Source organism: Ictidomys tridecemlineatus, chromosome 6, assembly GCF_052094955.1.
Source record: "Ictidomys tridecemlineatus isolate mIctTri1 chromosome 6, mIctTri1.hap1, whole genome shotgun sequence".
Taxonomy (NCBI): Eukaryota; Metazoa; Chordata; class Mammalia; order Rodentia; family Sciuridae; genus Ictidomys; species Ictidomys tridecemlineatus.
The window spans coordinates 27927442-27953732 of NC_135482.1; the positions used below are offsets into that span (position 1 = coordinate 27927442).

Genomic DNA, 26291 nt, shown 5'->3' on the forward strand with positions numbered 1-26291 from the left:
AAAATGAAAATTTAATTAAAACTACATGTAACTTATAGGTCAGTTGGGGGATAATAGCTGTATTTGTAATGTCATATCAAAACCATCATAACAAATACAAATGCTTATCAAATTTGTCAGTTATAAAATATAAATACATCCCAATATATTGGAGGCTATGTCAGATAAAAACTCTATTAAATGCAATTGGAGGTTAAACCTCATTAATCCACGGAGGCACTTTCTGTGCTCCTGGGCAGAGCTGTCTTCTGGACCTCATAATTTGATCAAAAAGCATTTTAACTGCTTTGGAATGTTCTAGGACACAGAAGCATATTTCCAGTAATAGATCTAGATTATACGACACAATGGACTTGATGAGAAAATATTCAAATGAAAAATAAGTCTGATAAAATGTAAGATAGAGAAGCAGAACCTGAGTTTAGAAGAGTGATATTTTCAGAGTTATTATGAGATTGTTTCTCCTCATTCCCTCACTTTAGCCTTCAGGATGCCTTTTTATTCAAAGAAAGAAAATGATATAGAATGAAGAGTGAAAATCTTCTAAGGCTCAACACACATACTGTAAATAAACATGTAAAAAGGCTAATCACATAAAGAAAAAAAACTTTTTTTTTCTGATGGTCAGAGGAAGAAAGCATTAAAAATAGAGGATGTCTAGGACAATGCTGGCAATTGCAGGAGTACCAAGTATCGGGCAGCAGAGGTCATGTGTGAAAGGAGGAATGGATGCTGGAACAGTGCTTCACAACTTCAAGAAAGAGCTCTGTTGGTGTCAGAATTTTACCACTCCAAGGGCTGCCAGGAGAAATAACTCATAAAGGTTGCAAAAATGAAACAAAAATCTGGATTTCCTATGAGGCAAGGAAGAATTAATTCAAAGATTTGAGGTATGGCACAGTGCTATAATGTAGGAGTGACCAGGGACCAAATGAATGACATATAAAAATCCATGCCATTATTAGATGAGATATGATAATATTGTGTTACATCAGCAAAAATATTTTATTATTTTTTTTAAATTTCCATGTCTTCTTGACCCCATGACCCTTTTGGCAGTGACTCTTTCTAATTGCCTGTTTCAAGGCAACTGAATAAAAGGATAAAAGAAAGAAAAAAATTAAGCATGTTGCACTTTCCTAAATTTGGAATTTAAGTCCACTCTCCCAGTAGAAATATAAAGGTCTCTCTCAAGGACGCATGCTAGACAATAAGTGGGAAATTGCAGACTATAAAATAATTAGACTCCTGCTTACCTTTATTCTCCAATTGTCCAATCAATAAGGAATTCTCAGACAAGGAGAAAGATAGATTGAAAAGGCAGCAAGTGGTGAATCTCTGTGAAAAGTCTTTTTTCCCTTCAGGAACATAAAGTAGTAGAGACACTCAGACCTTCCCTCAGCACTGAGGAAGCAGCAGGAGCAGGAGCAGGTACAGCTCTAAAGAAGTACATAGCACCCTAAAATGCAGAAGCTATGATTGCACTGGGACAGAAAGTGGCAGCAAAGTAGCAGTGGAATGGAAAGTAAGGGACAAAGAAAGAGGCAGAGGAGATCTGTGTAGACTGAGACAGCATCCTGAACCTATCCCCCACATGTCTATGTAGAGAACTGTTTAGCTGTTCATCTCAAAAGCATGAAAGACATGGAGATCTCTTAACCCAGGAATTCATCTCTAGAACTCTTAGTAAGAAACTCCTAAGGGAGAGTTCTGGTCCCTGAAATACAATAAACAAAACCAAACAAAACAAAAACAACTACATCTTCTCCTCCTTCAAACGTCAAATGCTTGATTTATTTTAACAGTTTTTAATGCACAATAGCTTGTAAGAAAGGGAACATGCTACATGTAAATGAAGGAGAAAGTGAAAGCAGAGTGAGATAAGGTTTGATGGATAGGATACCTAGGTGGAGAGAATAACAGCATTTTATCAGTAGGATGTACCATCTCCAGGGAAAGATAGGGAGAAGGAACTTGAACTCACATGAACCTGGAATACTCTTAAGTAGTGCACCATTACTGAAAGAAAAAAACACAGAAAAATATTCATCCCAGTGGCACAGGGAAGTGGAAGTAAGTTCATCTATAGTTTTGTAGGCTCTAAAAGGAAAAAAAAAATCCCCAGAGGATGTACAATTTTCTGCCTCACATTTATTTAGGATTCATATTTTTTTAATTTTTAAACTTGTTTAATTACTTATACATGACAGTACAAGGACCTTGACATATCATACATTTTAACTCACTATGTGATTGGGAAAATTGAATCAATAAATTAATAAAATGTTATGTAATAATAGTTCTGAGGCTCCTTAAAAAACACAATGTAATCTGCAAGGTTTCTGAGAGTGGGAAGAAATCAAGTTTCCTTGATATATGAACTAATAATAAGGGGAAAAAATCTTTCCATAAGTGAGTTAAAAGGAATAAAAAATATCTGACTTTTAGTCCTAGGGGCCTGTTTTAATAACAAGATCATCTAAGTAAATTTAAAATTCATTGATATTTTAAAGAAAAAAATAAAACTTTAAGAAAAGAACAAGACATGAAAAAGAACAGAATATATTTTAAAATACAGTGTCTTTAAAATGTATATTTGCATGTGTACACGTAGACATTAGGGAGAAAAAACTGCATTCTAGATTCAATCAAAGAAAGAATAATTAAAATGAAGGAAAGAGCTGGGGATATCATATAGGACCAGCAAAGAAATAAAAAATATGAGACAGATTTACATGGCATGAAAATATGCAACATATGTCTAAATAATAGATCCAGACAGAGAAAACAGAGAGAATGGTTGAAAATAAGTAATTAAAGTGGAGAATTGAAAATTGTACAGAATTTGTATTTAGATATATATGATGAAGCAGAATAAGAGAAAGAAAGATTGCAAGCAAATGTACAAGCAGGATAGAGAGAATGCTTGAAGCTATGAGAGAGTACAAATGCATTGCTTACAAAGAAATGGCAATTACTCTTACAGAAAAGCTCTTGCTAATGCTCTGATAAACAGATGCTATCTATATTCTTTTATATAATAAGTCAGAGACTTTGAAAGTCAAAAAATGGAAGTTATATACAAGACAACTGAAAGCTAACACAGTTATCTTTTTTCTTTTTTTAAAGAACTTAACCTTTATTTTTATTTATTTATTTATTTTAATGTGGTACTAAGTCTTGAACCCAGTGCCTCACTGATGCTAGGCAAGCACTCTAAACTGAGCTACAATCACAGCCCTAGCAGTTATCTTAATATCAAAGAAAATAAACATTATGGCTAAATAAAAGAAATTCAGCAAACATTTCACATCATAATGTTAAGTGGAATAATTTCCTCCTAAGGTTCTGAACACATGAATAACTAATAATATTGTCACAATATACAAGAAATATACTTTGTTAAATACAGTAAATGTATCCAGAATAATGCAGCAAAAAATATGGGAATATTAAGAAGTAAGCGAAGCCCCTTTTAAGTTGTTAATAGATCATGTAGATGAAAACTAGTAGAGCTATAAGACAACTACAGAACAAAATAAGTTCTGTTTCAAACATTAGAAAATATAGGTCCAAGCACACACTGAATGTATGTAAATCTTGATATACATGACTACAGAAGAAATATAAATAAATGTCAATTAATTAATATCCCATAAACATGAATTTAATAAATGGAATTAGAAATACACCTAAAAATTAAATACTAAGAATAAATTCCCAAATAATTCACAGTATTAATAGATAAAAATATTTTTATTCTTATTATTATCCAAGAAACTAGTAGAACTAATAAGCAAACTTAGTAATTTTGCAGATATAAAGTGAAAATTCTCATATATACGTATCAAATTGTCATATATACATATACTGGAATATTAGTTATTAATAAAATAATAAAATACTTATCCTTGTGGTTGCATGCATAAATCACAATTATGCTAAATTAAGAAACTAGACTAAAAAGGAGTGCATACTACATGATTCTATTATACAAGCTCTAGAAAATGCCAACTATTGTATGATAACACAAAGGAAATTAGTGGTTCCCAGAGTATAGGGACTGTGGAGTAGAGAAAAAGGAGAAATGAAGTATTCATAGAACCAAGCCCAGCTGGAGATGTCACTCAGTGGTAGAGCACTTTCCCAGCATGCATGAGGCTCAGGTTCAATCCCCAGTACTACTAAAGAAAAAGAGAGAGCCAGAAAGGAGAGAGAGAGAGAGGGAGGGAGAGAGAGAGAGAGAGAGAGAGAGAGAGAGAGAGAGACCAAGGAAAATTTTAGAGAGTGACATATGTTCATTCTCTTGATTGTGTTAATGATTTCAGTGTTGTGTATATACACACCAATACTTAAATTTATACACTTTAAAGTTGTATCATTTATTCTACTTCAGTTTTATCTCAATGAGGTCGCTAAAGAATTAAAATTAATTAATAATGGCAGGTCTATAAATCTTCCTGTGTCAAATTTAATTAAAACATTATTCAGAAATTAATAATTGTAAGAACATAGTAAAATGAGAAAAATGATTAAAAGCCAATAGGCTGACAATCTGTTGAAAAATTTAGAGAAATAAGGAACATAAACCCAAAAGAACAAAAGACAGGATATAAGTTCCAAGAAAATAGAAAGAAAAATTAGAAGGTTAGTTAATACCAAATTTTAATAAAGCTTTATTGAAGTGTTAAGGGAAAACATAGTTGAAGAGAAGTTAAAGATATGTATTTTTCATCACGTGTTCTTCTGTGGAACCCTAGAGGGTTTTTTCCTCCCTCTTACCTTAGAGAGCTTTTAGACCATACATAAAGATGCATAGCCACAGATGTATACTTGTACAAATAATGCAACATGGACTATCAAAAAATGGCCAAATATAATTGTCTTTGAATATAAGTGTAAAAATTAAAGATCAATCATGAAAAAGAATATTATATGATAGTCAAAGCTAGCAATGTAGATAGAGCCACACTGATGAATCTTAAAAAATAAATTAATTAATTAAAAAAATAATAAGTAGCTAGGTGTGGTGTCCTGTAGTCTGAACACCTTAGGAGGCTGAGGTAGAATGCTCTCAAGTTCAAAGCCAGCCTCCGGAAATTTGGCCAGATCCTTAGCAACTTAGTGAGACTCTGTTTCAATATAAAAAATAATTTTAAAAAAGGGCTGGGGATGTGGCTCAGCTGTCAAGCACCCCTAGGTTCAATCCCTAGTACAAAAATAATAATAACAACATCAAGTAAAAGAAAAATCAAGGTGCAAAAGGATATGCACAATGAACCTCATGAATCCTATTTGTATTTTGTAGGTGATTAAATCTGTAGCAAATATTCAGAAGTATGGATGGAATGACATTCCCTACGTTAGAGATGATGATTCACAGTGGACAGTAAGAAGGGGAAACTAGCTGAAGTTGTTCTTTTGTTTCTACTTGTTTTTTGTAAATGTATAATATGAGTTAAGCCTGACAAAGTGAATACCTAGGGATTACAATATTTTTGTTTTAAATGATTCAAAATTAAAATATTAAATTTTAGAATATTTAAAGGTGTGTATGAATGCATAACTATTAGAATATTCATTGGAACCTTGATTTCTATGTTAAAAGAAATTAGAAGTCATATAAATGCTTAACCATACTGATATTATTCAATAAAAAATTGAACAATTTAATCAATCATGGTATGTTAATAGAGTGGAATGATATGCTTACATTAAAATACTGTGTTTTAATAATACTTAACATTAAAATGTTAAAATAAAGTAACAAAAATAGATTTAAAGGAATAAGTACTATACTTTTCTCTCTTCACAATATACATTTTTATATTTATATTCCCACACACACAATCACACAGAAATAGGCTTGGAAGGAGGGGACCCATGTGACTCACGACAAAGAGCTTTCTCGGGACACAGGACTTTCAGTGCTAAAGCCAGGGACATCTCAGATAACCGAAGGTAGATCACTTTATCTGGAAGATGCTATTCAGATAAAGAAGAGGAGCAAAATAGTTAACTCAAAAATATGGCACTAAATGCAGTTGGATTTTTCCTGCTATGTGTGAGGAGACAATTTGAAAGCTGTGTATGCAAAAAAGCTAGATTCTGGTGTTATCAATTCAGTATGTATAACTGAACTGATCAGAGAACACTGGAACAGGAATGAACCTCTCTAATCTCAACTATAGCTAAAACTTGAAGTTTAAAGCAGTAGTTCTCAATTAATAGCAAATTTTCTATAAAGAAACATGTGCAAACCAGGCGTCATGGTGCACACCTGTAATTCCAGTGGCTCAGGAGGCTGAGGCAGGAGGATAACAAGTTCAAAGCCAGCCTCAGCAAAAGTGAGGCACTAAGCAACTCAGTGAGACCCTGTCTCTAAATAGGGTTGGGCAATCCCCAGTATCCCTGTCCCCACAAAAAGAAAGAAACACATACAAATAGCTTTAGATATTTTTGACTGTCACAATTGAGGGAGATGCTAGTGGCATCTAGTGGGTAGAGGCTAGTGATGTTCCCAAATACCCCAGAAAAATGAGGACAGGGTCTCACAATAAAGAATTACCCAGCCCAAAATGTTAACAGCACCAACATTGACAGACCCTAGTTTAAGGTTGACAGATCCAAGTTTAAAACATTTCCCCACTGATGGCATAACTAGGTATTGACAGTCATTTGTATTGTCTCAACCTCCACAAGACTGTCAGTGCAGCATTCCCGTCACTGTGTGACATGGTAGGGCTGTTCTGTAAATGCCAAGCATGAAAGGGACCTTTCAATTATTTCATATACACATACTTCTTCCCATATACATTTATACTTACCAGCTCTCAGTTCTACTTCTTCACATTTTTGTGTCACTCTCCTGGGTAAATCCATTCTAGACATATATTATCTTTAAAAACATAACCATACATCAAGTGCAAAAAAATGAAATCGTCATCTAAAACACAAATTGACTGCAATTACAGCTTCATCTGGTCCCTTGGTATATATCTGTAATGCTGATTTAGTACTTCCGATAAGTGTTTGCCCAAATTCATCTCTTTAGCAGCATTAGAAATAATGGTCACAAGAAATGAGTCTTCTAGTTGCAGTAACTATAGTCAGAGAGCATTTTAAATCAAATTAATTGCTAGGATATTTGTAATGTCCAAACATTTGATTGATGTGTTTCTCTGCTGTGTGCCACAGAGTCATGCCATTAAGCACGGTTGTTTTCTGTTTTCTGAAGCTGCAATTAATATGGAGAAGTAATTAAGCAGCTGTTCGAAGCTGTCCAATGCTAGCTGTTCCATTGCTATAAACTGTTGTCCCTCTGCAGATCTTTATCTATACATAGGTGTATTTAGGCTTTGTGAAAACAATTTGTCTTAATATCTCAATTACCTTTCTTGTAAGAGAGGAAGCATTGTTGTTTCTTCTTATGAGAATAAGCTGGAGGGAGTTCAAGAATATGACCTTGAAGTGCTCTTCTTCATGCATCAAGACTCAGTGCATGCGTAGATAGGTATGCTGAGATGGTAATCAAGGTAGCTGCTTCTGTCTTCTCTGACTGGTAGGTGCTGTTACACAAATCAAGCACATCAAAGATACCATAGGGGATATACGAAAGGAAATGAGGCTTTAAGGAGGTATTTTAAAAGGTATTTTTAATTTAGCAGTCTGCCGACTATGGAGTCATTTTGCTTCCAAAGAGCAAAGAATGGTCACTATCAACCAGTTATCTTCCAAAAAATAAGTTGAAAAAAAGTCCATTCCATGACAGACACTTGGTTTTGAAAACAATTTTGTTTTTGAAAAATAAAGAAATATTTTACAATGAAAACTTCTTTATACTATCAGTAAGCTTGCTCTATTCAGATACTACATGATGGGAAAACATTCCAAGGCCTGCTGGAATGTAGGACAGACATGCAACTTTGTGAGTGGATAATAAAAAACACTTGGCTTAAGTAATAGAGAAAGTAATGAGAAAACAGAAACTTATGGGTTTAGCAAAACAAAAACCTTTAATCTTATCTAGATACTCAGAAATTATTTGGCACAAAGTCAAGTTAATCATTCTGTTTGCAGGAAGATTATGTTTTAAGCATAAAAGAATTTTTCCCTGTTAATAAAACGCAAGATAAGGGAACAATCTTTCCTTTGTGCTGCAGTGGAATGATTGGAATAAGGAAATGTGTATACCTACTAAAAAAGAATGTGGCTTTTATTTTCTAAGAGTAACAAAAGTATGCCCATAGCTTTCCTAAAGGTTGTTTTCCTTGATGACTTCAGATAAAAATAACTTGAATATGGCCTGAGGTTCTGGTAGGCTTTCCTCCTGTCCTCCTGTTGTGAAATCTCATGAGAAAGTGCAAACTACAATGAGTATTAAGTTTGTTCTCACTTTGCGATTGTAGAATTCTAAGTTAATAGCTGACTTCAGAACCATTCACTACCTTCATAAGGCAGGTGCTTGTTCTGTCAACAAACATTCAAAATAGACACAGCATACATATAAATACAAACTAACTTATTTGCAGTAGTGCAAACTTTCTACCCCCCAAAATCCTGCTTTTATTTTTAAGCAATTTATAAAAACATTGTTGTACCTATGTGGAATGAGTGGCTGATTGATACAAATTTTATATTTTCAAATTACCTGGATGATTTCAAGTTTTTGAAAATTGGTTATTCATGTCCAGTCTTTGCTTTAGTCAGATTGAACATTAGGACCATTCACGGATGAAGAAACTGAGGTCCAAAGCTATTGCATGTTTTCCATGAAACTGAAAATGCCACTGTCATTGGAGGAGGACGATGTCATTCAGAGCTACTATAATTTTTCATCCCACAATGGAGGGATCTAAAAAAAATTATAATAAGCATCAATATATATAATATCAATAATAAAAGTGGCAAAAGAATATGACCAACAGATAGTTTTGTTTTTAAAATAACTATAAAATATTCAATGAAACAGAGAAAACATCAGAAATTTTGGGAGAGAATTAAAATCCATTCTACAATGGCAGTTACAGAACTTTACTGTCCAATACAGCAGCTATTAGCCACTTTATAGTTTTCAAATTTAAATTAATTCAAGTTAAGAAAAATTTAAGTCAGTTCCTGAATCTCATTAGACACATTTCAAGAGTTCAATCACATTGGATGTTTGGTAGCTACCACACTTAAAAAGTACAGATTACAGTACATTTCCATCACCCCAGAATTTCTATTGGACAGTAGTATTACTCAAACAGAAATTATAACTGAAAGCAACAAATGGATTTAATGACACACTAAATATAGCAGAAGAGCATATGAGTAAGCTAGAAAAGAAGTAAACAAATCCAAATCGCAAATATCAGAATGAAAAGATCAATAGAATCTCTCCCCCCAAAATTGACCCCTATAGTAGAGAACATTATTTTAAAAACAAACAAGCCACAATAGTTTAAAGTCTCTAGAATTTTACTAAGGACACACAGAAAGTAGAGAAACATTAACTTAAGAAAATCTATTAAGTCTCAGTAGGGAGAATAAGGGTCAGAGGTTGCATGCTTGCAGACAAACCAAGAAGATAGGAATAAACCTGCTGCCAGTATTTGCTAGAAGAACTGAGGGATGATATTGGCAGAGGGGAGCCCCCCGTTCTCCAGCTTCAGCCCCTGCACAGTGGTACAGCACTTCAGTCCAGTGGAAGGGAAAATGTGTAAGGGGGTGGTTTTATCTAGAACAGAGCACTAAGAATTTCATGATAAAGATTTTGTTCAAGGATGTGACTTTTGAGATTGATCAGAGGGCAATCATCCAAGCTCCTTCATGAACATGTAGGAAAAAAGTGCAAACTTCTAGAACTGCGAGAATAGTCTTCACACTGAGCATACAAATTCAGTGGTAAAGAAGAAAACTGTAACTGATTAAGAATAACTAAAGCGCAACCTTTGACCACAGATGCTTATGCTGATGCAGGAATGATAGACACTAAAGGAAAAACAGGGGGAAAAAAATCTATCAAGGACATTAGACACTTCAGAGGGAATTACAATTCACAAAATTAGTTCAAACAACTCATTAAATAAATGATCCAATGTCCGAGCAAAAAGCAATAACATCACTCTTGGTGTAATCAGTAATCAGTGAAAGAGTGAGTATAATCAGTAAAAATAGTAAGACTATTAATAATTATAATAACAATAATAATAGCAACAACAAAAATAAAAAGCAATAAAGTTGCATTTAAGCAGAATCAATTATTAGATTTAACAAAGATTTGAAATGAGCAATGGCCACTATGTTCAAAGAACTAAAGGAAACTATCTCTAAACAATTAACAGAAGGTTTCTGGATTTAGCACAGTGGCATGATGCTTGATTAGCATGCATAAAGCCCTAAGTTCAGTCCTTGGCCCTGAAAAAAAAAAAAAAAGGAAGGAAGAGAGGAAGGAAGGGAGGAAGGAAGGAAGGACATTTTAAAAAAGCAGATCTACACCTACATATACCATGTTCAAAACTTTGAAAGAGAGAAAATTCAGAAAGCAATAGCCAAAAGTGACTCATCTCCTACATAAAGCCCCAATGTAATTTACAACTGACTTCTTATTTTAAACAATAGAAGCCAGAAGGCAATGGGGTGTCACATTCAAAGACGTGAAAGTAAAAATGTGTCAACCAAAATTTTAGATTGAATACAACTATTCAAAAATGAAAGGTGAACTAAAGACCTTGCAAAACAATCGAATTACCTTAGGTTATATTGCTAAGTGAACTTCCTTGCAAGAAAAATGAAAGAAAATTTTCAGGTTGAAATCAAATAATAATAACTAGAATTTTTTTGAATCAAGAAGAACAACAACAACAACAATAATCAGCCAATAATGGTAATTAAGTTGGTAGTCATAAAATATAATATAGTTACATATCTCTTAACTCATATAAATAGGAACTTCTGGTTTTAACTTCAATATGCAAAGAGCTTGGAATTTATGATACCATTTTATAATAAAAAGTGAACAAATAAAAAAAGACTTATTTTGGCTAACAGAGAAATTAGTTTACAAGGCAAGCCACCACCTTAAAATTTGCAGTCTCAGCAGAGATCTGTTCCTTAAAACAGAAGCTACTGCAGCCATAACCTGATCTGTCCTGCAATAAATGTTAAAAAATACACTAGGGGAAGGAAAATTATGTAGGTTGCAAACTCAGATTGATATTAAAAAAGGAAGAGCACTGAATAAAAGTATATAAATGTTGATTAATTTTATTTTTCATAATCTCAATTGATTTGTAAGATAACTATTTAATAAATAACAGTGAAAAGGATTAATAACATATAGGAAATTGAATTAATTATAGCTAGGCATAAACAATGACAGGTAAAACTTGGTAATACTGTATATGGTAGTAGTATACTGAGGAGAATTATATCTTGACTATTATTATACAGAGGTGAATTATTCAATTATTCAAGAAGACATAATAATTCTGGACATAGAAAAAATGTTGAAAGAAAGAATAAATTTGGAGGGTCACACTTTCCTTTTCCAAAACTTAATATAAAGCTGGAGTAATGGAGAAAGTATGGAAGAAGAATAGATTAATTGATAAAAGGAAAACTTTGATAGTTAGTAATAGCCCATGTTCATGGTCAAAAAATATAAGGAATGCAAGTTAATTCAATGAGAGAAAAAGATGAGACTTTACATCAAATGGTGCAGGACAGGTGGATCTCCATAGGCACGTTGTGATAGCTAAACCTCTACCTCTTAATAGTATTAAAAAAAATCATTGAAAAGTATTCATAGACATACATGGAAGGAGCCCGAGAAAAGACAAAAACTAGGAGTAAATCTTTGTAATTTTAGAGGAGGCTTAATTTCTTAAATGACATCAAAGGCAAAAACTATAAAATAAAATGTAGGTTAAATGGACTTCATTAAAATGTGAAACTTTGTGCTTCGTAAGACGCCAATTAGAAAGACTTATTTTCAGAATATATATACAATGACAACAACAACCAAAAAATCCAAATAACCCAATTTTAATATGGTCAAAGAATTTGAATAATCATTTTAATACATGTATTGTTCTATTTATGAAATGTTCCATGTATAAAATGTCCATTAAAACTAAATGTGTAGAAATAAAAAGTTGACTAGTAGTTGTCAAGGGCCAGGAGCAGGAGGGAATGGAGAATCACTGATAATGGGTATTGAGGTTTCATTTTTTAAGTAATTAAAAGCTCTAAACTTAAATTCTGGTGATGCTTGCACAAGTTTGTAAATAAACTAATTCCTTTGCTTAATCTTTGTTTTTGGATATTTCTTTACCTGGTTCACTCTTATTCTTATTGAAAAAAAAATCACTTTTATATTTCCTTTAATGCAGGTCTATTGATGATAATGTTTCTGCATTTATTAATTTAAATATATATTTTCTTATTCTTGGGGAGTCTAGAGTAAAAAATTAGGTTTATGGTTAATTTATCAAAACTTTGAATCCTATATATCCCATTGTTACTGTTAAGAACTCTGTTGCCAGCTGGGTATGGTATCACATGCTTGTAATCCTAGCAATTTGGGAGGCTTAGGCAGGAGGATTACATGTTTGAGACCAGCTTCATCAATTTAGCAAGGCTCCACACACATAGTGAGATCCTGTCTCAAAATTTAAAAAATAAAATAAAAAGTTTGAAAATGTGGCTCAACGGTTATGCACCCTGAATTCAATCCACAGTACCAAAAAAAAAAAAAAAATTATGTTGTCAACATTTTTTTTTCCTTGTAGGTTATCTGTCTTTCTCTCTTGTTGCTATAAAAAGATTGTCCTAAGGTTTTATTTTCAGGAACTTAGATATATGTGCCATTTATTTAAGTGGCTTACTATACATAATACTCATCAATTTTGGTTTAATTTATCTACTATGATCATTTACCAAAAAAAGGAATTTGTAGATAATACAAGGAACATTGATCCCGAGACAGAAGTGGACATTGATATCCATCCAGGAACCTGAAATATCATCAGGACCCCACCCATAGATCCCAATAAATTGGGAACATAGGAAGGAAATCTTAAGTGAGTCTTAAATATGGTAAGAGAAGCTAAAAGTGCTTCCTTAAAGTAAAAGGTGGGAGATAAATGTCAGTTGTAATTATGAATGCAGTTACATCGCTGAAGTAGGAGTTTATCATCCGTTTTCTAGGTTTCTTCCAAGGAAGATCAGCCCTCTAGAACCTTTAAGGAACGGCTCCTCAAATGAGTAGGGAGTGCGTTGGTACAGCAGAAGCAGTGGAATGCTGTAGCCACTCTGTAGTGCAACTCTCTGGCCTTTCAAAATTTATCATCTTGTTACAAGAAATACATTTAGAAAGTCAACTTCCAGTTTCAGCATCTTCATAATCTGCCTTAGCTTGCAGGTTGAGGCCTTGAACTTCCTGAATCACTCAGCCACACAATCGAGCATGGAAGAGTTACTAGTACTTGTCATTTCTGCCCAACACAGGATTCCTCTGAGAAAGGACCTTTGCTCCAAAGCTCCCTGGCAGTACAGCTGGGGCTTATCCCTGTTTGTTTCATGGTCCAAGGCCCTTCCTATTTACTTCACCCTTGTTTCTTTCCTACCAATTTTTGTTGTTCGTCACTTTATCTTTCACAGAAAGTTGACACAAATAAAGCAGATTCACCCTTAATTCTATTTCAGTGCCTGTTTTCCAAGGGTTCTACTAGAGGGCCAAACTCCAGAATATATTGCAACAATTTTTGTTAAAGATTGTTCAATTGAAGACTTTTTCTTTGTATCTAGTCTGCCTTATGCAAATAAAAATCAACTACCTTTGCAATTCCCTTGCTTTTTGTCATCCATATTACCAATATGGACTTCATTTCTTCAAAGATTTATTTTCTCCTCTTTCTTGATATGCTCCTGTTTTAACTCCTTTGATTGCCTTTCACCACTTTTTCCCTGAGATCTTTTTTTTTTATTGGTTGTTCAAAACATTACAAAGCTCATGACATATCATCTTCCATACATTTGATTCAAGTGGGTTATAAACTCCCATTTTTTACCCCAAATACAAGTTGCAGAATCACATCGGTTACACATCCACATTTTTACATAATACCATATTAATGACTGTTGTATTCTGCTACCTTTCCTATCCCCTACTATCCCCCCTCCTCTTCCCTCTCATCTTCCCTCTCTACCCCATCTGCTGTTGTTTAATTCTCTCCCTTGTTTTTTTTTCCCCCCTTTTCTCTCACAAACTCTTATATGTAATTTTGTGTAACAATGAGGGTCTCCTTCCATTTCCATACAGTTTCCCTTCTCTCTCCCTTTCTCTCCCCCCCCACTCGTCTCTGCTTAATGTTAATCTTTTCCTCATGCTCTTCTTCCCTGTTCTGATCTTAATTGCTCTCTTTATATCAAAGAAGAGATTTGGCATTTGTTTTTTAAGGATTGGCTAGCTTCACTTAGCATAATCTGCTCTAATGCCATCCATTTCCCTACAAAATCCATGATTTTGTCATTTTTTAGTGCTGCGTAATACAAAACTTCTGAAATGGAAATGAGGAAAACCACCCCATTCACAATATCCTCAAAAAAAATAAAATACTTGGGAATCAACCTAACAAAAGAGGTTAAAGATTTATACAATGAAAACTACAGAACCCTAAAGAGAGAAATAGAAGAAGATCTTAGACGATGGAAAAATGTACCCTGTTCATGGATAGGCAGAACCAACATCATCAAAATGGCGATATTACCCAAAGTTCTCTACAGGTTCAACGCAATGCTAATCAAAATCCCAACGGCATTTCTTGTAGAAATAGATAAAGCTATCATGAAATTCATATGGAAAAACAAAAGACCCAGAATAGCAAAAGCAATTCTAAGCAGGAAGTGTGAATCAGGAGGTATAGCGATACCAGATTTCAAACTGTACTACAGAGCAATAGTAACAAAAACAGCATGGTACTGGTACCAAAACAGGCAGGTGGACCAATGGTACAGAATAGAGGACACAGAGACCAATCCACAAAATTACAACTTTCTTATATTTGATAAAGGCGCTAAAAGCATGCAATGGAGAAAGGATAGCATCTTCAACAAATGGTGCTGGGAAAACTGGAAATCCATATGCAACAAAATGAAGCTGAACCCCTTTCTCTCACCATGCACAAAAGTTAATTCAAAATGGATCAAGGAGCTAGATATCAAATCAGAGACTCTGCACCTGATAGAAGAAAAAGTTGGCTCCAATCTACATATTGTGGGGTCGGGCTCCAAATTCCTTAATAGGACACCCATAGCCCAAGAGTTAAATACAAGAATAAACAAATGGGACTTACTTAAACTAAAAAGTTTTTTTCTCAGCAAGAGAAACAATAAGAAAGGTAAATAGGGAACCTACACCCTGGGAACAAATTTTTACTCCTCACACTTCAGATAGAGCTCTAACATTCAGAATATACAAAGAACTCAAAAAATTAAACAATAAGATAACAAACATCCCTATCAACAAATGGGCCAAGGACCTGAACAGACACTTCTCAGAGGAAGACATACAATCAATCGATAAGTACATGAAAAAATGCTCACCATCTCTAGCAGTCAGAGAAATGCAAATCAAAACCACCCTAAGATACCATCTCATTCCAGTAAGATTGGCAGCCATTATGAAGTCAAGCAACAATAAGTGCTGGCTAGGATGTGGGGAAAAGGGTACACTTGTACATTGCTGGTGGGACTGAAAATTGGTGCGGCCAATATGGAAAGCAGTATGGAGATTCCTAGGAAAGCTGGGAATGGAACCACCATTTGACCCAGCTATCGCCCTTCTTGGTCTATTCCCTGAGGACCTTAAAAGAGCATACTATAGGGATACTGCCACATCAATGATCATAGCAGCACAATTCACAATAGCTATACTTTGGAATCAACCTAGATGCCCTTCAATAGATGAATGGATTAAAAAACTGTGGCATTTATACACAATGGAGTATTCCCTGAGATCTTGTTCTTTGCTTTTAGATTTGGTCCACAAGCTTATTGTTTCAATAACTTTCATTCATAGCGATACACCTGGTAACCAGTTTTGTATCTGCTCAATTTCTAGATTTTTCTGGTAATTCTCCAAGGAAGAAATTCCTTTTCCTTTACTTTCCTTTTATTATATCATCATATAGGAATGTTTTATTTTTCATCTTTGAATGAGGAGACACAGAAAAATTGAGCCATGCTCCAAGTTAGAAAGAACTTTTCCTAGTTTATGTGATGTTCCTTAGCACAGGGTTGTATGAGTGTCTAGATATCTTCCTGGACAAGTGATTGACAGCAGCAGTATTGCTCACGTCTCTGTTTCACTTGCCTCTCTTTTCTTCCTGAACATACAGGCGTATCTTGTACTTGTGTACTTGGCAGCTCCTCTTTTCCTTCTAGAACTACAACTAAGTCCAGGAGAGCTCCTGCCAGTGAACACTCACTGTTTGCATTGTTCAAAATGAGTCCTAGTTTTTCCTTGTAAGAGGTGCTGCCTACACTTTACAGTGAAGTATTCTACAAACCCTTCCTGAACCTGTGCCTCTGTTTAATTTCTGTGGTGTTGGAAACCCATCATTGCATGCTAATATAGCTTCTAATTTTATCAAAGGTGGATAATGCATTTCTCCTCTTTTATCTTTATTATTCACCTAGAAGAGAAAGATAAAGAACTGTTTATCTGTTCCAATATTTTAAACCAAATATTTTCTATTCATATTTTACACAGAATGCATTGGGGATAAAAGTTTTAAAACTTTTTTTTTTTTGCTTTTTATCTAATTGTCCCTATTTGTTGACTTGCTTTAGGAAGAACATGGTAAGAAAGACTGACAGCTGAAGGGATAGGAAAGGCCTGATGAGGAATGAGAGCTCTCAGAGAGTTCAAGAAGCTCAGTTGAAGCTTAACAAACTAAATTACATTCAATTGACAAGTTTGTGATTTTTTTTACCAAAAATTAGAAAAATGGAGTCCCAGAAACAATATTGATTTTAGAAACATTAATGATTGATTTATTTTTACATATAGTGTTATACAAAACTGAAGTTACATTTAATAAGAAACGTTTACCATTTCTTTAACTTAATAGTATTAAAAAACTTCCACGTTATTAAATTATTATAATCATTTATTTTAACAACTTTAGAATATTTTATCCTTTATAAACTATAGTTTAAAAAATAATTTCACTAATGCTAGTTATTTTTATTTTCCTTTTTTTTCTTTTTGCTATAAAAATAACCTCATAATAGTTGGAAAATCTCTTGCTGTTCTGAAACTGAGGTTAATGCCAAGAGCTAAGGATAAGCTAAGTTACTAAGTACTTTATATTTGAAAAAGAACTATTAATGAGCAGTGAACAAATGGAAGCAGATGTCTTTCCTCAAAGCTTACAGAGGTGTGTGATGATTAATTTAGTGTCAACTTGATTGAGCCATATGGTACCCAGATATTTGGTCAAATGTTAATCTAGGTGTGAGGGCGTTTTGAAAGAGATTAACGAATTGATAGACTGAGTCAATTAGATTGCCCTCCCTCATGTGAATGAGCCTCATACAATCAATCAAAAGCCTGAAGGAAACAAAGACCTGGACCCTTTCAAAAATGGGAAATTCTTCCTGACTGGCTGCTTTTGAGCTAGAACATCAGTTTTTTCCAGCCTATGGACTCAAATTCAAACATCAATTTATCATGGGTCTTGAGCCACTGACTTTTGGAGTAGGGTTATACCTTTGTCTCCACAGCTTGCTCACTGCAGACTTTGGTACTTAATAGCCTCTATGGTCATCTTAGCTAATTCCTTATCAATTCTTATTTTATACACTATACAATACACAGAGACAGAGAGATGCACACTTTCTTCAGGGAACCCTGATTAATGTGATAGAGCGTTTGATATTTAACCATCACAGTAACATAAATGATTCCTCAAATATAAAGCTCAATGAGGGAAAAGAGCAACAGACAAGAGAAATAGGCTTTGTCTACAATGTAGTGTTTGAGGAAAGAGGCTAGTAATTGTTTTCTGTATAGAGGACTTGAGAGTGGAGCTTCCTTTGCATGATAAGCCAAGTAAGGCAGCAGCTCTAAAACAGTAACAGAGACAAGAGAAAGGGAGAGTTCATTCCAGGTTTGTGTTTGTTTGTTTTGGTTTCTGGTGGTTGAATCCAGGACTTCAAGCATGCTATGCAAAGTTATTTACCATTTAGCCAAATCTCAAGCCCATTTATTTATTTATTTATTTGGAGGCATAGACTCATAACCAAGCAAGCCTCAAACTCGTAATCCTCCTGCCTCAACTTCCCAAGTAGAGCAGCTGGGATTGCAGGCAGGCACCATGGCACTTGGCAAGAGAACTAGCTCTTTATCTGGCTCCTTGATCACTACAGTATTCCCCCAAGTGTGGAATAGGTCATGTTGCAGTTCCTGGAAGGATAGCAGATATGCATTTTTATTGTTTCAGGGTATAGAGCAACAAGGAAAATCAGTCTAGAAATTTCTGAAGCAAGAAGACTACTGGAGAAGCTGTACCAAGTGGAATTTCGGGATCTGGGTTAAGAAAGCCCCATGCCAGTTTTCCTTAACCCTAGAAGAATGTAGGTGCCCCTGTGCTGCCTGTATTCCCAGAGAAGGAGCAGAGAGGGGACAACAAGAGAAAGGGAGAGACGCCTGAGTAATCTCTGGCCAAGGAAGACACAAGGGAGGGCTGAAGGGAAATGAGTTTGCCATTCTCTGAGGAGAACTATGGTAGGATAAAACTGAAACTGCTTCCTGGAAAATTATGCTTGCCGCCAATTTAAGAGACCAACACCAATGACAGAGGGCCTGGGAGCAAACAGATCAAATCCAGGCAAAAACAAGTAGACCTTCTCCCACCTGGCCATTTACAAATGCAATCTGTCCTCTTCTACTTCCCTCCCTGTCCTGCTCCCAATGCCACAGAGGCTAGATTTTGAAGGAGTGGGCCCAGAGCCACAACTGCTGACCCTGCCCACCTCTCTGTCACCTCCAAACTCCTTGATTCACAAACTTAGTCAGGCTGAATTTGGTTTGTGCTGGAGGTGGAGGTGGTTTGAATCAAATTTCATAAAATGTGATAGTGCTTATTACATTTCAGTAAAGTATTTGGAAGTTCATAAAGTCAGCTCAAAATCTTGTTAGTGTTAGCGAAAGGGAGATTTGACACTGCACAGTTTAAATAGGTGACTAGAAGGAAAAAAAAAAGTTATTTCAGAATAAAATATCTAAAAAAGTTGAAATTCTTCAGTGAACCAAATATACCAAGGGATGGAAACTAAGTGTTTGCTGTATTATAACTATTAATTCCCCTGCATTTCCAATTGTTTCCTTAGTATAGATTCCTTGAAGATAAGTTAGTATATTATTAATACATTTTTGGTTATTGGAAATACATTTGAACTAGCTTTTATTAAAGAGTAGAGGTCATTATGATATAATCAAAGAAGTTTGTCATGAAATTCTAGGACATGCACACATCTAGTCTTCAGATATACATGCTAGTTACCAACTAGACTTTGAAACTTTTTATCATTTTTTTCTGTATCGACAACATGCCTATACTTCTATTTTTGGCAGAGTAGGTTTTGGAGTTTTTGTTTGTTTCTTGCCTCTCTCTAGTCTAAATTTTTACATTAGAAATTTAAAATAATCTTTAGTGGTTAATAATTTTTTTGAGAACTATCTCAATTGAGAAAACAATTTTTCTAAACCCCTGACTTTCTCACTCTTTCTGTTGGATAATTCACCCTTGTTTCACTGACTAATATTCCTCTTTACTATGTAACTGCTTTTCATAGTCAGACTAATTGTGCACAGTTCTCTACTGATTCAGTAATTACAGTTTCAGAATATGTTTTAGGATCTAGGAGAGCTAGCCTCTCTCAGCATTATACTTTTTCATTGTTCTTAGTTATTTTCCACTTTTTTCCCCATAAAGATGAATTATCTTGTCAAGATTTAAATGGAAACTTTAATGATAATTTGTACATTGGGATTTGCACTTCATCTGGAATATGGTAGATAATTATGTGGTTTTGCATGTTATGCAAATTATTTGTGTTGGTTGACTGCTTTGTTTTGTTTTTAGGCCATACATGCTTTTTAGAAAGGGTACTAGATATATTATTCCTCACTTACTTCTAAAATACTTTTTGCTACTATATAGGAACCAAGTTAAGTCATTGCATATTTTTATATGCATGGTCAATTACATAACTCTTAATAGTGCTAACATTTTTTTATGAATGAATTGTTTCTGACTCTTCAATTGGTTCAGGATTTTATGTAAGATTGCTCTCTGGTTTACATTGACTTTTCTGTTTTCCTTTCTGTCCCTGGGCACAGGGACTAATGCTTTTGCTTCTGCTTGCTTTAATGATATGGTGTATTTATACCTTGGAGTCTTAGTACTTTCTTCTATATGGGCTCTAAGAATGACAATGTGCATTGGGACAAAACAAAGAATCCCATAAATATGAATTATTTATAGTGTATTGACTAACAATATCTGTGCTCACAAAAGTCAATTAAACAAGATTAGATATTGTGGCAGATTTCAAACAGTGCCCTGAAATGATAAGCTACAATAAAAGCAACAAAATGCATAAAAATCCTGTGGCCCTGGTAAATGATTCTTTTGCTTCCAACAGATCAGCCACTGCTTGCAGGTCCAAAACTGTCTGTGTCTTCCTTCAAGTGCTGTGTCTCCCTTCAAGAATGAGCCTAGGTCCAGATGCCCTGGGAAGCCTCTGCCATCTGGAAAGATCCAGCCAATACCATCTTAATTGTATCTTCATGAGGGTAGGGTAGGTGTTCTAGGATGGCTTAACCCTCTTATGGGAAACAGCCTTCTCATGAATTCAAATGCCTATCATATATTCCTAGCTAGACAAAGCTTCCTTCTGTTGGAAAATCTGAATGTAGAAAAAAGACCACATTCAGAAATAAGACAAATGCGGTGTCATTTTTCCCATGTAGGTGCCCTGGTATCAGACACAGGGGCTCTGTCCTATTTAGGTTAGTCCTCTTGGAGAAACCAGCAGCCTGGGCCTTCAGTAGCTGATATCCCCAGGATTCTCATTGTCAGCCAGGTCCCCCAACAGCTTTGTTGTCAGTGCCACTTCCTTTGTTCCTCCCTTTTATCTCAGAGCCACTGACCTGATACCAATTGAGCTGAGATGAAATAATGCTATCTGTAGATATTCACAGTGGTCTGAGTGGGAGGCTTGACATCACTGTAACTAGGAAAAAAGGTTTTTAAAAAGTGGAGCTAGCAAACAGCAAAGCACACAAGCTGCAACTTTAATTGGAGTTGCTATGTTGAACAACAAAGGAAACAGGTTGACTCATTTGGTTTCTATTGTACTGGAGTGATAGGGTTATTTTAGTATGCGTCCTAGCTATTCCTTCTAGAGCATCGAATAGAAATAGATTGGTCCAAGCCCCACTGAATACATTGGCTTATAATATAGTTTGCATTTAAATCAAATTTATAGTTGCCTAAAATAGATTCTCCTACTGAGCAGAAGTCATATAAGTAGCAGGCAGAATGATGAGGGTGTTTTTTGCCATTCATTCAAAAAGCACATGAGTTACTAAAGATACACTTTTCAATTGTTATCCATCCTACTGAGACTCTTGCAAGAGTTCAGTTTCTTCTCAATTACCCTGAAATGATGCACTTTTGTGTGATGTTGTTTTAAATCTCTATTATCTCTAAATGTGTTTTTCTGCAATACTCAAAGGTGTTGTGTAAAACACCAGGAAGCTCAAAAGATTGTTGTTTCTCTTATTTTCATTTCTCTTTTCCCCCTTTTTTCCTTATTTTTATGAGGGTTCATAGGTATAGTTTAGCTTTATTATTCTCTCTCTCCTGGGGACATTTGGCAGTGTTTGGAGATATTTTTGGTTGTTACAACTGTGCAGAGATAGAGGATTTGCCATTAGCTGGAGGGGAAAAGGTCAGAGATGCTATTAAACATCCTACATTGCAAAAGAACAGTGCCTTCTAGAAGGAGGTATCCAGCCCAAATATCAGTAGGGTTGAGATTAAGAGACTTGGATCCAGAAGAAACAAACAAGATTGATCAGATGTAGCTTTTACATGATTTGTATAAGGTGAATTGACATATCTTCACTCTTGATTTTGAATTTAGATAGAGGAAATTAGTGCCTTGTTGCCGCGACCCCTCGCCAGCAAGGAGGACACGACACAGGATTCTTCTCTCAGCAGTTTATTCAGGCCTTTAATTTTGTGTCTCTGGAAGCTTCTCTTATTATTATTATTATTATTATTATCATTATTATTATTTTTATTATTATTATTACTACTACTGCTACTGCTACTGCTACTGCTACTTTTACCTCTGCTTCTACTTCTTCTACTTCTACTCTACCACTACCACTTCACCCGAGCACCCCAGCCTTGATAAAGCACATCAAGCCCCAATGCACAACTGCCACGTGGATCTTTCTCATAGGGTGTTTTACAGCTACGTGCCAACTCTCCCAAAACAAGGAGTTGTTTATCACAGGCCACGGCGCTTATCAGCGCCATCTTGTAATGGCGGCCACAGTTCACAGAAACGGCTCACCACACCTTGTGGGACTTCTATAGATAGAGTCTTCTCTAAGAAGTTGCCAATGAGTCTTTAAAATTTTAATTTTTAAAAAATCATTTCCTAGATTTGCCATTCATCCCAAGTTCTGATGTCACTTTTCTATCTCATATTCCTCCCTTATATTGATGGCCTATATAATTGAAGGGGTTTTCTTATAGTAGAAAAAAAATCACACTAAAGTTCTTTGTAGTTACATTTACTTAGCAAGTGTGATACTTACAACAAGTTTAAGTTGCTTGTTTGAATGTTGCTAGTGATGGGAGTCAGGATGCACCATCCCCATATATAACACTTTGGCTTTTTGAGAAAACAGAGGAGCAGGAAGCTCACTCTTAGCTTCCTGTAGTCCTTCTCCCCCACTGCAGGCAGCAAAATCTCCATTCAAGAGGTGCCCACCCTATGTAGCCAAAGGAAAGGAGCATTCTGATCATTCAGAGACACAGACATGCCAAGGAGAATCTGAAAGCAGGGCATGCTAAGTTGTCCCTTGTTTATGACCATTAGGTCATGCTCTTGTGTCCTCCAGCCACAGTTTCCCATTACCCTTCACTTTTCAATAAATCTGAGCATAAAACTATACATGTTTATTTTTCTTTGAATCTCCATAAGGCTTTCCTGTCACTTAAAATCTATTTCAAATAAGTTTGTATGCTTTTCACATCCCAATATGTCTCCCATTATAGTGGGCTGAAGCCACGAACTTAGCAATAAATGAGAAAGTGACATTTTCCCCTCCTCTGAGAAAGCTAAATTTTTATATATAATTTGATTCTATTGAGATAAAGTGAGGGGACTTTGGTGAAACCCAATTAAATGCGTGTATCTATAGTTTCCCAGCTATACTTGAAACTCAGTCTTCCACTTAATATGTTGGCCCTTTAATCCCACTTTCATTCTTTCATTTTTACTGCTCCTTCTTTTATTCAGGGTTCTGACGGACCATGTCAGCTTTTGAAGTTTTTCATACAATAAAACATCCCTATAAAACCTGAAAAAGTAGTATATACATTGGCAGTTTGGAGAAGCACTTGATTCAAACGTGATCCACATCAAACAATAAAATCCATATGTGTGGAATGACTAGGCCAGTCATTATACAAATAAGGGAGGGATCACCAAGATCTTCCTGGTGCTACCTACATTCATACTTGGTATGGAATCTTGGTAAATATATACTTCCAATAGACCCTTTCTTCAGGCTTCCAGGTTAAGAGTTAAACAGATACACTAAAATTGCTCCAGGTTTAAACAGATACACTAAAATTGTTTAAAAAAATTTTCGAAAACAGCCCTAAGACAGGAAAAATGTGCTTTTGTTCAGAAATACTTATTAAATATCAAATGTTCTTTATTATCTCCCCAAAATACCAAAATAAAGAATATCAGTATTTAAGGCAATGCTTTTCAACTGGGAAAGTTTCTGCCCCCCAGGAAACATTTGACAATATTAGTAGACATTTTGGTTTTCACCAGTGGGAAAGTGTAGGTGGTGTTGGCATCTTGTTGATAGAGGCCAGAGTGCTATTGAGTTCCCTACAATGCACAGGGGAAAAAACCGATAACAAAGACTTATTCAGCTCCAAATGTCAATAGCATCAATGTTGGATAGCCCTGATGCAAAGATGAACCCAAAATGAATTCTTAGATGAACCTCACCACCCTTAATGCAGAGTAAGAACCGGACTAGAAAACATGTTTCAAAACTTAACATTTCTTTTTATCTGTTTCTTTACTTTAAAAGGAAGTACTTTTTTTAGTACTCCATGGTACTAAAAAAAAATGTTTATTAACCTTATAAATCAAATTAAAATCTACATGGCAGTTTTTATTCCCATTTTTTTCTTACATTAATAGTTATCGTTCCACAGTGTACAGCTTAGAAGGCAAACTAGTCTTTCAGTTACTTGATAGAAAACCCTAGACAAATCTGATTTATAGTAGTCTAAAAATATCCTCCTGAGAATAACTCTTTCTTGAATTGTACCCACAGGGTACTCTAGGTCCCTTCAACTAATATGCCACTTTATAAACACAGCAACAAAATCCCCAAGGTCCTATTGGGTTCTGAAACCATAAATTTTAAGTAAGGCAAGGTTGGAATAAATAAAAAGAGTTATTTTCTAATTTAGCATGTAAGAAATTTACAGAATTTCTTTTCTTCTAAGATGTAGTGCAAGGTAAAATGTTAGGTTTGCTAAAATTAAATAGCAGATAAAAAAGTAACATAAAAGGAGGGGAGGGAAGCAGATTGTGATTGTAAATAATGCATTATTAATGGAAAATAGATATTCAGATTGTGTTCTCGACCTTCAATGTCAGTAAGAACCATGGACAGCACTTTTCCCCTGTTGTTGACTGAGCTTCTGTGACGCTAATTCAGAGAAATTGATGGATAGACAGGGTTGTGAGTCTGAATGATATGGTAGGTTTTCGTTCAACTTTAACATGTATGAATTGAAAGGGGTTTTGTAAACATTTTTAAACCACACGAATGAGCTGAGTTTATTTTGCTTAGCTGATAATATGTGAACACTAAATACAGAATATGAAGACTACTAATATAGATAGCCTACTGCAATTAAAATATTTTAAATTATATTTTATAATTGAGGAAACTAAAGTGCAGAGTTCATTTAATTTTCTCAAAGACCCACAGACAGTGAGTGGAAGAGCCAACATTATTATGCTAATGAAAATGAAAACTAGAAATGATTCATGAATAAATTAATTAGCCAGTATTTTTGACATATTAGTATATATCTCTCAGCCCAGACCTTTATGTGCACATATAAAAAATTTTATGAAATTTAAATCATACTATTTATATTGTCTTTTGATTTTTTTTCTCACTTAATAATGCATCATACAATTTGAAGGATGTGATTCCAAATCTGCAAGAAGCATTCTCCATTTTGGCAACTAATTAGTAATCTGTTGACCTCAACGCTCTAAGATGTTAAGAGTGTTTACCACCAAAACCTAAATCACAGAGAAACAAGATAAATTTTTAAAATGCTATGTAAACCCAATTTTAAAAAAAAGAGTTATCTAGTGCAAGACATTTTATGTCACTTAGAAGTCTAATGTAGACAGTAACTATACAATGGGAAAAACAGATCACTGCTTTCCCCAAAATAAACTGACAAGAAAATACTGTTGTTTTTAAATTTTCTTTAACTATGAAAAAAATTGCCTAGTATAATGGTGAAGTAATATAAATCTATGAATTATAAACTTTTAAAATTGCATACTCTGAGTGTAAGTATTAAAGTACACATCAACCATATATGTGCAATTATTTACTTTTAGATTATATGCATATTCTACTCTACCAGTGGATTGAAAGTTATATAGTAAAAGTTTTTTAAAGTTACATTTTTAACTTTTCAAGAAACCTTTGTGCTATTTGCATAGCAGTTGCACCATTTTATATTTCCACCAAAAGTGTACAAGGGTTTTCAGTTTCTTCACATCTGTGACATTATTTGTTATCTTTTGTTTTTTTGTGAATAGCCCTCCCAATAGGTAGAACGTCATTATGGTTTTGATTTGCATTTCTCTAATTACTACTGATGCTGAGCATATTTTCATATACCAGTTGGCTATTTGTATATGTTCTT

The 26291-nt window shown here is 34.7% G+C and overlaps 1 long non-coding RNA gene across 1 annotated transcript in view; it reads right to left on the reverse strand.

Moving 5' to 3' along the window:
- Nucleotides 1-5701: 5701 nt before the first annotated feature.
- Nucleotides 5702-26291, reverse strand: part of LOC110598059 (uncharacterized) — a 33784-nt gene continuing 13194 nt past the window's right edge. Inside the window, exons 2-3 of the long non-coding RNA XR_002483842.3 lie at nt 8651-8854; nt 5702-7568 (exon numbers count right to left, since the gene is read on the reverse strand). This is a non-coding gene — a long non-coding RNA (uncharacterized LOC110598059). The remainder of the gene's footprint in view (nt 7569-8650; nt 8855-26291) is intronic.